Source organism: Callithrix jacchus, chromosome 7 (assembly GCF_049354715.1).
Source record: "Callithrix jacchus isolate 240 chromosome 7, calJac240_pri, whole genome shotgun sequence".
In the NCBI taxonomy this organism is placed as follows: Eukaryota; Metazoa; Chordata; class Mammalia; order Primates; family Cebidae; genus Callithrix; species Callithrix jacchus.
This window is the reverse complement of record NC_133508.1, coordinates 89,750,672-89,763,600: the sequence shown is the minus strand read 5'-3', so window position 1 is coordinate 89,763,600 and position 12,929 is coordinate 89,750,672. Positions and strand designations below refer to the sequence as shown.

Here is a 12,929-nt window from a genome sequence, read left to right as displayed (position 1 = left end):
GCAAGGTCATCTAAGGAGCACAGTGAGAAGCCATGGGAGTGGATGAGATTACCAAGGGAAGCAAATGGACTCAGGGCTGAGCCATTTTGGTCAAGCAGAGGAGGACCCCAGTACCAGTGACTGGGGAGTGAGCAGAGAGGTAAATAGAAAGGAAACCCTGTTTTCAAGAAGAAACAGGTTATGGAGTGATAACGTTGAAGTCAAAAGAGGAATGTAGTTTGTGAAAGGAGTTATCTCCCATATAAAATACTGTCAGTAAGATATAGATAGGAAAGGGACCATTGGACTTGGCTATATCAGGGTCATTGAAAAAAGCTGATTGAGTAGAGTAATGGATACAGAAGCCAAAGCGGAATATGAAGGAAGTGGAGATGGCTTTTTCAAGAACTTTTGCCATGAAAACAGAAAAACATTGTAGCAATTATTAGATGGAGATGGTGGTTATGGATGCCTTTTTGAGGATAGGAAATACTATTGTATTTATATAGTGATATGGGTGACCCTCTAGAAAAGAAATTTTAGGAGAAGGGGAGGATTGAACAAAGGAAGAGAAAAATCCTTGAGAAGGCCAAAAGGATGGGAACTACACACATTGAGGATTTGCTCTTCAGTGGGTTGGCACAGACAGGTGGGTTTATGAAGTTAGTGGTGGAAGAAATTTACACTTGATTGGCTCATACTTCATATAGAAAATAAAAATATTGTGAAGGGTGAAATAGGGCTAGATGATGAAGGTTTGAGGAGAGTGAGATAGTTACATTGGAGAGGGAAAATAAAGCCTAATAGTGAACTGAAATTTCAAGAGCCCTTTGTGCTTGGTATCAAACTTTCAGTCAGTTTATGTCTAGTCCTGACTTAATAGGTTAGAGTCAGTATTTGTCCTTGAAGATATGGTGAGATTGTTATAGTTTCTTTTTAATAGAAGCATTTTAGGTTGTAGAAGCAAGAAAAGTTCTATAGAATCAGTCTGTGCAGCTCTGTCCATCTATTTCCATTTATTCTTTTTTTAAAAAATGAAAATTTTTTAGTTAAATGCCATGGCTCATGCCTGTAATCCCAGCATTTTGGGAGGCTGAGGCAGGCAGATAGCTTCAGGTCAGGAGTTCAAGACCAGCCTGGCCAATATGGTGAAACCCAATCTCTACTAAAAATACAAAAATTAGCCAGGTGTTGGGGCAGGCGCCTGTAATCCCAGCTACTCGGGAGTCTGAGGCATAAGAATCATTTGAACCCAGGAGGCAGAGGTTGCAGTGAGCTGAGATGGAGATCATGCCACTGCATTCCAGCCTGGGTACAGAGCAAGACTCTTTCTCCGAAAAAAGGTCATGTCATTTGTTCTTTCATTCAGTGAGCATTTACTTATTGCTTGGTATTCTGTTTTTTACTAAAGAGAAGAGAAAAAAAAACAGGAAAAGAATGAATCTCCTGTTAAAACATACCACTCATGTTTCTGTAGATGACTTAAAGATATGAAATGAGAAATGAACAATTACAAAGCTGCAGATGCTCTGCAGAGAGAAGCAGATAGATTGTGGTGGTGTGGTGAGGAGAATGAGATACCAATATTTATTAAGTGTTTACCATGTGCCAGATGCTTTTCTAAATCAAGATGTATAGACTTTATTTAATAAACATAACAGTCCTGTGAAGTAGCTACTGTTATAATCCACATTTACAAGTGACAAAATAGGCCTAGAAAGATTTAAGTAACTTGTTCAAAATCTCACAGCCGGTAAGTGGAGTTAGGATTTAAACTCAGGGACTTTGAATTTTAGAACTCACATTCCAAAGCAATATGCCCTGGTTTCAAGAAGAAACAGATTATGGAGTGATAAAATTGAGGTCCTTAATAAGGGCCAGTTTTCTAGTGACACCTGAAATGTGACCACAGAGTTCCTGGGCAGCCAGCCAGCTAAGAGAGAAACAAAAGGGAGCTAACATTTATTTAGTGCCTACTCTGGGCTTTATTTATTATCTAACTTAATCTTCCTGGTAAATCCGTGAGATAGTTGATGGTATCCCTAATTAATAGTTGAAGAAACTGATATGGTAGAACTCTGAACCACAATCTTGCTAGCTGTATAGCTCATGCTCTTTCCCATAAATGAAATTGAGAGTATAAAAATAAAACAGATAGGTTTCTTTATGGTGATTTTTATGTTATTTTCTTTGTATTTCTAAGAGGAATGTCTGCATTTATACCATAATTTTTATTTTTATTTTTTGGAGACAGGGTCTCACTCTGTTGCCCATTCTGGAGTACAGTGGTACAGTCTCAACTCACTGCAGCTTCTACTTCCTGGGCTCAGACAATTATGCCACTTCAAGCTCCTGAGTAGCTGGGACTACAGGTGCACACCACCACACCCAGCTAATTTTTGTATTTTTTGTAGAGATGCGATTTCGCCGTATTGCCTGGGCTGGTCTCAGAACTGCTGGGCTCAAGTGTTACATCAGCCTTGGCCTTCCAAAGTGCTGGGATTACATGTGTGAGCCACTGTGCCTGACCTTTACACCATAATTTTTAAAACAAATTCCATAAATACTATTTAAAAAGAAAGATGAAAAATATATAGTATTTATTTTATTACATATACATTTATTATTTTAAATAGTTATAGGTTAAATTAGTTACAGTTTATTTTTAGATAACTTGAGTTAAAGTCATTTTTGTTTAACATTTGAGAATTTAGATGTGAATACAGAATAACCTTCATAAAATCTGAGTTAGTTACACATTAAGACAGATAATATTTTGGCTTATACCTTGAGAAATCAGTTTTCTAAAATACTTTTTTTAATCCTGTTTCCTTTTTCCTGTTTTTTATCCTGTTTTTTTGACACAAACTCTTGATCTATTGCTCACTGCAACCTTGATCTTCCAAGGTCAAACGATCCTCCCACCTCAGCCTCCTGAGTAGCTGGGGCTACAAGCATGTGCCAGCACTTGTTACTTACTTATTTATTTATTGAGACAGGGTTTCACTCTTGTTGCCCAGGCTGGAGTGTAGTAGCATGGTCTCAGCTCACTGCAACCTCTGCCTCCCAGGTTCAAGCAATTCTCCTGCCTCAGCTGGGATTATAGGCACCTGCCACTATGCCCAGCTAATTTTTTATATTTTTAGTAGACTAAAAATACATGTTGGCCAGGCTGGTCTTGAACTCCTGAACTCAGGTGATCCAGCTGCCTCGGGCTCCCAGAGTGCTGGGATTACAGATATGAGCCACCGTGCCCAACCACTAATTAAAAAAAAAATTTAATATTGCCTAGGCTGGTCTTGAAATCCTGGGCTCAAGGCATCCTCTTTGCCTCAGCCTCTCCAGGTGTTGGTATTCTTTGTGTGAGCCACTGCTCCTGGCTTCCTTTTGTTTTAAAACATGGCCACTGGTTGGGCTCCTTGGGAAGCATTAAGGTAGTAGGCCTTCACTTAGTACCAGATGTTATGAACAGATAACTTAGTTGCAAAGTGGGATAAAAAACATGTAGCTAGAAAATGTTTGCACTAAATTCATGCTATTTTTTGTTTTTTGCATCTCTTCTCCTGAGAGCCATCTCCCTCTCAATATCTAGTCTGCTGATGCATTCTAAATGCTAGTCATAATTTTTAATTGTGGTAAAATATGCATAACATGAAATTTACCAGTGTATATGGGTTTGACAGTTTATGGTTCAATGCTATTAAATGCATTCACATTGTGCAACCATAGCAGTTATCTCCAAAACAATTTTATCATCTCAAACTTAACTTCCCATTTTTCCTTGCCCTTAATACCTGGTGACTGCTATTCTACTTTCTTTTTTTTCTTTCTTTTTTTTTAAATAAATACGGGGTTTCACCATTTTGGTCAGGCTGGTCTTGAACTCCCAACCTCAGGTGATCCACCCATCTTGGCCTCCAAAGTGCTTGGATTGCAGGCGTGAGCCACCACGCGCGGCCATCTACTTTCTTTATTTTTTTGAGACGGAGTTTCACCTTTGTTACCCAGGCTGGAGTGCAATGGCGAGATCTTGGCAGACCGCAACTTTTGCCTCCTGGGTTGAAGTGAGTCTCCTGCCTCAGCCTTCCAAGTAGCTGGGATTATAGGCATGTGCCACCTATAATGAAGAATGCTACTATGAACATGGGTGTAAAAGTATCTGTTTGAGTCTCTGCTTTCAGTTCTTTGTGTATATGCCCAGGAGTAGAAATGCTGGATTATATGATAGTCCTGTGTGAGGAAGTACTGTATTCTTTTTCCACTGCAGTTGCACAATTTTTCATTCCCATGAGCAATTCACAGGAGCTCCAGTTTCTCCATATCCTCTTTGGTATGGGTTGGCTCTGTGTCCCCCCCCAAATCTCAGCTCTAATTGTAATCCCAATGTGTTGGGGAAGGGGCCTGGTAGGAGATGATTGAATTGTGGGGCAGATTTTCCCATTGCTGTTCTCATAATAGTGAGTTCTCATGAGATCTGGTTGTTTGAAAGTATGTGGCACTTCCCCCTTTGCATGCTATCTCTCTCCTGCTCCACCATGGTAAGATATACTTGCTTCCCCTTTGCCTTTTGCTGTGATTGTAAGTTTCCTGAGGTCTTCCAGTCATGCTCCCTGTTAAGTCTGTGGAACTGTGAATCAGTGAAATCCCTTTTCTTCATAAATTACCCAGTCTCCAGTAGTTCTTTATAGTAGTGTGGAAAATGGACAAACACTTGTTTTCTATCATTTTGTTAATAGCCGTACTAATAGGCATGAAGTGGTATCTCATTGTATTTTTGTTTTGTATTTCTCTAATGATTGGTGATGTTGAGCATCTTTTCATTTGCTTACTGGTCATCTATATATCTTTTAAGAAATGTCTATTCAAGTCCTTTGCCCATTTTTAAATTGGGTTGTCTTTTCTGTTGAGTTGTAGAAATCTTTATATATAAATCTGGCTATAATTCTCCTATCACATACATTATTTGTAGATATTTTCTCTCATTCTTGGGTTTTTCACTCTGTTGTCTTTTTGTCCTTTGATGCACCGAAGTTTTTAAATTTAATGAAGTCCAACTTACATTTTCTTTTGTTGCTTGTGCTTTTGGTATCATATCAAATAAATCATCTTCAAATTTGATCTCATGAAGTCTTTTTCTTATGTTTTCTTCTAAGTGTTTTGCAATTTTAGTGGTTGCATTTAGGTCTTTGACCCATTTGGAGTTAATTTTTGTGTATAGTATTAGTTTAGTTTCTTTTTTTCTTTCTTTTTTTTTTAAACCAGAATTTAGTTTCATTCTTTTGAATGTGGCTATCTGGTTTTCCTGGTACCATTTGTTGGAAAGACTGTTCTGTTTCTGTGGAATGGTTTTAGCATTCTTGTCAAAAATTATTAGACCATATATGTGAGAGTTTACTTCTGGGCTCTTTTGTATTCCATTGCTCTTTATGTCTGTCTTTAATGTCAATACCACACTGTTTGATTACCATAGCTTCATAGTAAGTTTTGAAACCACAGAGTGTGAGTCCCTTGGGGTTGTTGTTTGTCAAGATTATTTTGGTTATTCAGGATCCCTGGAGATTCAATTTGAATTTAGGAATAGGTTTTTCTATTTCTACAGAAACTATGGTTGGGGTTTTTGTTAGAAATTGCGTTGAATCTGTATATCACGTTGGGCATCGTTCGTTGACATCTTAATAAATTTTCTATCCCATGAACATGGGATGTTTTTCTGTTTATATGTTCTTCAGTTTCTTTTAGCAATCTTTTGTCTTTTGTAGTTTTCACTGTACAAGTATTTTACCTCCTTGGTTAAGTTAATTTCTAGGTATTTGATACTTTTTGATGCTATTATAAATGGGATTGTTGCCTTAATTTTGTTTTTGGATAATTCATTATTAATATGTAGAAATGCAGCGGTTTTTTTTTTTTATTTTGTATCCTGAAACTTTGCTGAAATTATTAATTCTAACACTTTTTGTGTGTTAGTTTGTAGAGAATCTTTAAGGTTTTCTAAATGTAGCATATGTTGTGGTGTACAGAGATAATTTTACCTTTTCCTTTCCAGTTTGGATGTCTTTTATTTATTTTTAATTACTCTGGCTAAATTTCCAATACTATGTTGAATAGACATGGCAAAAGTGCATATCTTTGTCTTTTTTCTGTTTAAAAGCAGAAGTTCTTTCAGTCTTTGTTTTTTTCTCTCTCTCTCTTTTGAGACAAGAGTCTCACTCTGTCACCTAGGCTTAGTGCACTGCCACAATCTCAGCTCACCACATTCTCAAACCCCTGGTCTTAAAGTATCCTCCCACCTCAGCCTCCCAAGTAGCTGGGAATACAGGCATGGACCATGACACCTGGCTAATTCTTTTTTTATTTTTAGTAGAGATGAGGTCTTACTGTGTTGCCCAGGTTGGTCCTGAACTCCTAGGCTCAAGTGATTTGCCTGTCTTAGCCTCCCGGAGTGCTAGGATTGCAGGTGTGATCACCATGCTTGGCCAGCTTTCAGTCTTTTTTCTTTTTTTTCTTTGAGACAGAGTCTTACTCTGTCTTCCAGGCTGAAGTACAGTGGCCCCATCTTGGCTCACTGCAACCACTGCCTCCCAAGTTCAAGCAATTCTCCTGCATCAGCCTCCCGAGTAGCAGGGATGACAGTCACATACCACCATGCTTGGATAATTTTTGTATTTCTGATAGAAATGGGGTTGTGCTACGTTGGCCAGGCTAGCTTTTAGTCTTTTACTAGTGCATATGATGTTGGCTCTGTATTTTTAATATATGGCCTTTATTATGCTGAGATAATTTATGTGTTACTAGGTTTTTTTTTTGTTTTTTTTTAGTTTTTTTGTTTATCTGTTTTTAAGACAGAGTCCTGCTGTGTTGCCCAGGTTAGAGTGTGGTGGCACAATCTTGGCTCATTGCAATCTCCACCTCCTGGTTTCAAGCAATTTTCCTGCCTCAGCCTCCCAAGTAGCTGGGATTATAGGCACACGCCACCACGCCTGGCTAATTTTTTTTTTTTTTTTTAAATTTTTAGTGGAGATGGGGTTTCACCATCTTGGCCAGGTTGATCTCAAACTCCCGACTCATGATCCACCTGCCTCAGCCTCCCAACGTGCTGGGATTACAGGCTTGAGCCATGGCACCCGGCCTTTTTTTCGTTTTTTTTTAAATCATGAAAGAGTGTTGAATTTTGTTAAATGCTTTTTCTGTATGAATTGAGATGTTCATTTGGGTTTTTTGCTTCATTTTGTTCAGGTAATGTATTACATTAATAGATTTTCATATGTTGAATTATTCTTGCATTCCAGGAATAAATATCACTTGGTCATGGTGTATAATTCTGTTGATACGTTGCTGAATTCAATTTGCTATTATTTTCTTGAGTATTTTTGTATCAATATACATTTATATAGAATATTGGTCTGTAGTTTTCTTACAGTATGTTTGCCTGGTTTTGGTATCAAGATTGTGCTGGCTTCATAGCATGAGTTAGGAAGTGTTTCCTCCTCTTCAATTTTTTTTTTTAATTTAAATTAAAATTTTTTTTTTTTTTGAGAGGGAGTGTCATTTTGTTGTTAGGCAGGAGTGAAGTGGTGTGATCTTGGCTCCCTGCAACCTCTGCCTCTTGGGTTCAAGCGATTTTTCTGCCACAGCTTCCTGAATAGCTGGGATTACAGGCACTCGCCACCATGCATGGCTAATTTTGTATTTTTAGTAGAGACAGGGTTTCACCATATTGATCAGGCTGGTCTCACCTCAGGTAGTCCGCCTACCTCAGCTTCCCAAAGTATGGGATTACAGGCATGAGCCACTGTGGCCGGCCTCTTCCTCTTGAATTTTATGGAAGAGTTTGAGAAGGATTGTTGTTCTTTAAATGTTTAGTAGAATTTCCCAGCAAAGTCATCTGACCTAGGGCTTTCCTTTGTGGAAGTTTTTGATTACTGATTCAATCTCCCTGCTAGTTATAGGTTTATTCAGATTTTCTGTTTATTCCTGATTCAGTGTTGGTAGATTTTTTGTTTCTAGAAATTAATCCATTTAATCTAGGTAGCTCTGAGGCATTTTATTATAAAAAATTGATACTCATATAAACAAAGTAATATGACCTTAAAATTCATACATTTACTTCATTTTTTAGCTTGACTTTCTAGGAAATCTTTTGCTTCACTGATTTCGGTTGTGATAGAAGATCTATCTGGATGATTTAAGAGCATAATTGGTCAATAAACATCTCTTATTTTCACTTTATTGGCAGTAGTGCTTACAGTACTATAAGTGCTGCTTTCCATTTTGTCATTTTGGGTTTAAACCTACCTCTGTAGTAGCCACCACCGAAGGCAGATTTTGGTAGACTTTGAAAAATTTGTTTTACTTGAGGTTCCACATGCCTCATGGGTTGCAAATCCTGCAGCAGCACTGGTCAATCTGACTGCTATCACTGTACTGGCCATGGCTTGGCTCCCCTGCTGCACCAGGAGCATAGATCATCCCAGCCCAGAGGTTGCAGCCAACAATGACACATTTTTGCTAGAGAGTGACACAGCCACTGATGGCAAGCACAAACCACCAGATTATAATTTTTTTAAATGAGAGAGAATTATTTGAAAAACAGTCTGGATGCCTTGGCTCATGCCTGTAATCCTAGTACTTTGGGAGGCCAAAGCAGGCAGATCACTTGAGCCTATGAATTCTAGACCAGTCTGGGCATGGTGGCATGCGCTTGTAGTCCCAGCTACTCAGGATTATCTCCTGATAATCCTGGGGAGGATTATCAGGGAGGCTGAGGCTGCAATGAGCCATGCTCATGCCACTGCACCTCCAGCCTGGGTGGCAGAGTGAGACCCTGTCTCAAAAAGGAAAGAAAAACACAGTTTATGTTGTTGCTGTGTGTTGAGTCTTCATAAATGCTTCCTCTGGTGGAGCAAATCAGCAGTTGGTTATAGAATGTCAACTGGCAAAATGTCTATTATTTACAGCATCTACGTAAGTTGTTAAAACCATCACATTTTCAATATATGTAAATGGGCAAAAAGATGTTTATGTGGGTTAGTAAACAGTGGAGAAATATTTTATTAGATACTCAGGTAGAAATAAAAATTTTATGCCTACATAACAAAAAATAGAAAATATTGATATTCAGTGCTGGTGAAATTGACACTGGCATATTTATACATTTAAAAAGCCATGTGTGGATAACTGGAGAAGCCAGGCAGTCCTAGGAAGCCGAATGGGAGTGGCACAGAGCTGCTGGAGATCCTGAGAACCTGAGTTTCAGCAAGCAGCCAGAATATTTAAAAAAATGATTTCACCAAACAAGACATTCCTGGGGCTGATCCTAAGCAGTTGGAAAGAACTGGAACAGTACGGGAAACTGGGTCACTAGCTATTTGGTTTCTCTCATCTTGCAAACTAGGATTTAGAGTGGATCAGTTACGAGTTGACAATCTAGGAACTTACTGGCAATCAGATGGCTCCCAACCTCATTTAGTGATTATCCAATTCAGAAGAAAAACAACAGTGGAGATATTATGTATTTATGCAAGCTACAAATCTGGTGAAAGCTATACTCCAAGCAAGATCTCAGCCAGTGTAGGAAATAATTTTCAGAACCTTCAAGAAATTTGGCAACTTAAATTGGTAGAACCAAGTGGCTGAATTCACATTCTCTTAACTGATAATCAAAGGACACAAACTCACACATTCATGATACAGATTGCTGTTCTAGCCAGTCATCAAAGTGGAAGAGACACCGGTATGAGAAAAGTTAAAATATACACACTGGTAGAAGAGAGCTCCATTGTAAGTTTCCTAGATATACAACTAAAGATTTCATGATGTATCATTCAATTAAGTGACTTTAAAATGAGATGGAAGTCATTAAATTTATCTTCATTTTATCCTGTCTTTAAATTCAGATACCTTTATTGAAAAAAGCATCAGTTATTTGCAATTTTGCGTATGTATAAAAATATTTTCTTATAACTTTGATAAATATAAATTTTGGGTCACATTATCTTTAGTTTCTTTAACATGTAATACAGCTCACATGTTTTATATTACTTTTAAAAAAGCTATATGTGGATGCTTGTGGTGGCTCCCACCTGTAATCCCAGCACTCTGGGAGGCTGAGGCAGGCAGAGCACTTGAGTCCAGGAATTCAAGAGCAATGTGGGCAACATGGGGAGACCTCATCTCTACCAAAAGAAAAGGGACATACATTCCATTTTTTGATCTAATGATTTCTTTTTTGAGTAAATCTTTTTTTTTTTTTTTTTTAATCCGAGTTTCTCTCTGTTACCCAGGCTGGAGTGTAGTGGCACAGTCTCAGCTCACTGCAGCTTGCACCTCCGGGTTCAAGCAATTCTCCTGCCTCAGCCTCCCAAGTAGCTGGGATTCCAGGCATGCGCCACCACATGCGGCTAATTTTTAGTAGAGACAGGGTTTCACCATGTTGGCCTGGCTGGTCTCTAGTTCCTGACTTCGTGATCCGCCAACCTTGGCCTCCCAAAGCACTGGGATTATAGGCGTCAGCCACAGTGCCCAGCTGAGTAAATAATTCTTAACAAGTACAGTAAACAAAAAAATGTGTATTTTAGTGTTATTTAGAATAGCAAGTGCATTTAAAGTAATTTGTGTTCAAAATTGGATATTGGTCCAGGTGTGGTGGCTCACTCCTGTAATCCCAGCAGTTTGGAAGGCTGAGGTGGGAGGATCGTTTGAGCTCAGGAGCTTGAGAACAGCCCGGGTAACATAGTGAGACCTCATGTCTTCTAAAAATTAAAAAGTAACTGGGTGTCTTGGTACATGCCCATAGTCCTAGCTACTTGGGAGGCTGAGGTGGAAGGATTGCTTGAGCTCAGGAGTTCAAGGTTGCGGTGAGTTGAGATTGTGCCATTGCACTCCAGCCTGGGTGACAAGGGTGAAACAGTCAATTTATAGGAGCTATATAGTTAAAGAAACCAGCCTGGGCAACATAGTGAGACTTTATCTTTGCTAAAAATTAAAACAAAGCTGCATATGGTGGTAGATGCCTGTAGTCCCAGCTACTTGGGAGGCTGAGTTAGGAGGATCACTTGAGCCCAGGAGGTTAAGGCTGTAGTGAGTCATGATCATGTCACTGTAATTTTACCTAAGTGATAAATAAGACCCTGTCTCAAAAAAAAAGTTAATGGTAAGTTAAATACAATATATACATTTGCTTCAGCCATAAAAATAATTATTACAAGGCAGTATGGAAAATACTTAATGATGGCATATGAATAGAATAGAATGCAAGCTTATGCTTTGTTTACAATTAAAGTTATTTTTGACCATAAAAACAGGTACATCTGAAAGAAATATGTGTATATATATATATTTTTAATAATATTTTTCAAAAGTACAAAAAACATTTCCCCCCCATTTTCTTGGGGGTAACGATACTTTCTTGTTTTATTTCTCCTGTTTCCATTTCTTTTTTTTTTTTTTGAGATGGAGTCTTGCTCTGTCACCAGATTGGAGTGCAGTGGTGCAATCTTGGCTCACTGCAACCTCCGCTTCCTGGGTTCAAATGATTCTTCTGTCTCAGCCTCCTGAGTAGCTGGGACAGAGGTGCGTGCTACCACGCCCGGCTAATTTTTTTGTATTTTTAGTAGAGACTGGGTTTTACGTGTTGGCCAGGATGGTCTCGATCTCTTGACCTCATGATCTGCCTGCCTTGGCCTCCCAAAGTGCTGGGATTACAGGCGTGAGCCACCACACCCGGCCAGGAAATAAATTTTTAAAAAGTAATTTTAGGCCAGGTACAGTGGCTCATGACTGTAATCCCAGCACTTTGGGAGGCTGAGGCAGGTGGATCACCTGAGGTCAGGAGTTCAAGACCAGCTTGGCAACATGGCAAAACTCCATCTCTATTAAAAATAGAAAAATTAGCCTGGTGTTGTGACATGTACCTGGAGTCCCAGCCACTTTGGAGGTTGCACTGAGCCAAGATCATCCGGCCTGCATAATAGGAGACTCTGACTTAAAAAAAAGAAGTCATTTTAATTTGTTGAGTTTGAGCTATTGTGCTCTTTCTTTTTCTTTCTTTCTCTTCTTTCTTTTCAGGCAGTTTCACTCTTGTCACCCAGGCTGGAGTGCAATGGCATAATCTCAACTCACTGCAACCTCCACTTTCCTGGTTCAAGTAATTCTCCTGCCTCAGCATCTTGAGTAGCTAGGATTACAGGCGTGTGGCACTACACCCAGCAAATTTTTGTATTTTTAGTAGAGATGGGATTTCACCATAATGGCCAGACTGGTCTCGAACATCTGACCTTAGGTGATCCATTGCCTTGGCTTCCCCAAGTGCTGGGATTACAGGTGTGAGCCACTAGGTCCGGCCTTTTTTTCTTTCTTTTTCAACTCTTATAGTGGTTCTTTTTTAAAATTTAATTTTTAATTTTTCTTATGTTGAAGCTGTGCTTGGATAATTTTTATTTTTTAACAATAACGGAGATAGGATCTTGCTGTGTTGCTTAGGCTGGTCTTGAACTCCTGGCCTCAAGTGATCCTCCCACCTCAGTCTTTCAAAGTGCTGGCATTATAGAATATAGTTACTGGCATTGATTCCATTAAAAACAGTGTAGGCTCTATGAAGTACTCTTGCCAAAAATGTCAGATAGAATCTGGCCACCTTTTTAGATTTAACAGTCAATTTATAGGAGCTACATAGTTAAAGAAACACATTAAACAATGCCACAGGTAACAATCAAAATTGCCAGATTGTGGGACAGTACGGGATAAATGGCTCAGTTATTTCAAAAAAAGTATTTTTGAAGAGAACCTGTATAATAAAACAGACTTGTGTCACATTCACCAACTACAGTGTATGGCCCTTATTTGAAGCCTGATTCAAGCATAAGATTATAAAATAAGGCCAGGCATGGTGGCTCACATCTGTAATCCCAGCACTTTGGGAGGCTGAGGTAAGAAGATGGCTTGAGGTCAGG

General features: G+C 38.9%; 1 protein-coding gene and 2 pseudogenes across 3 annotated transcripts in view; 2 read left to right on the top strand and 1 right to left on the bottom strand.

Annotated features, from left to right (window-relative positions):
- Nucleotides 1-12,929, top strand: part of ZFYVE9 (zinc finger FYVE-type containing 9) — a 216,541-nt gene that overhangs the window by 99,567 nt on the left and 104,045 nt on the right. The gene's annotated exons all lie outside the window — the stretch shown is intronic.
- On the bottom strand, nucleotides 8,088-8,411 carry LOC108592600 (mitochondrial import inner membrane translocase subunit TIM14 pseudogene; annotated as a pseudogene).
- LOC108592599 (anaphase-promoting complex subunit 10 pseudogene) lies at nucleotides 9,126-9,746 on the top strand (annotated as a pseudogene).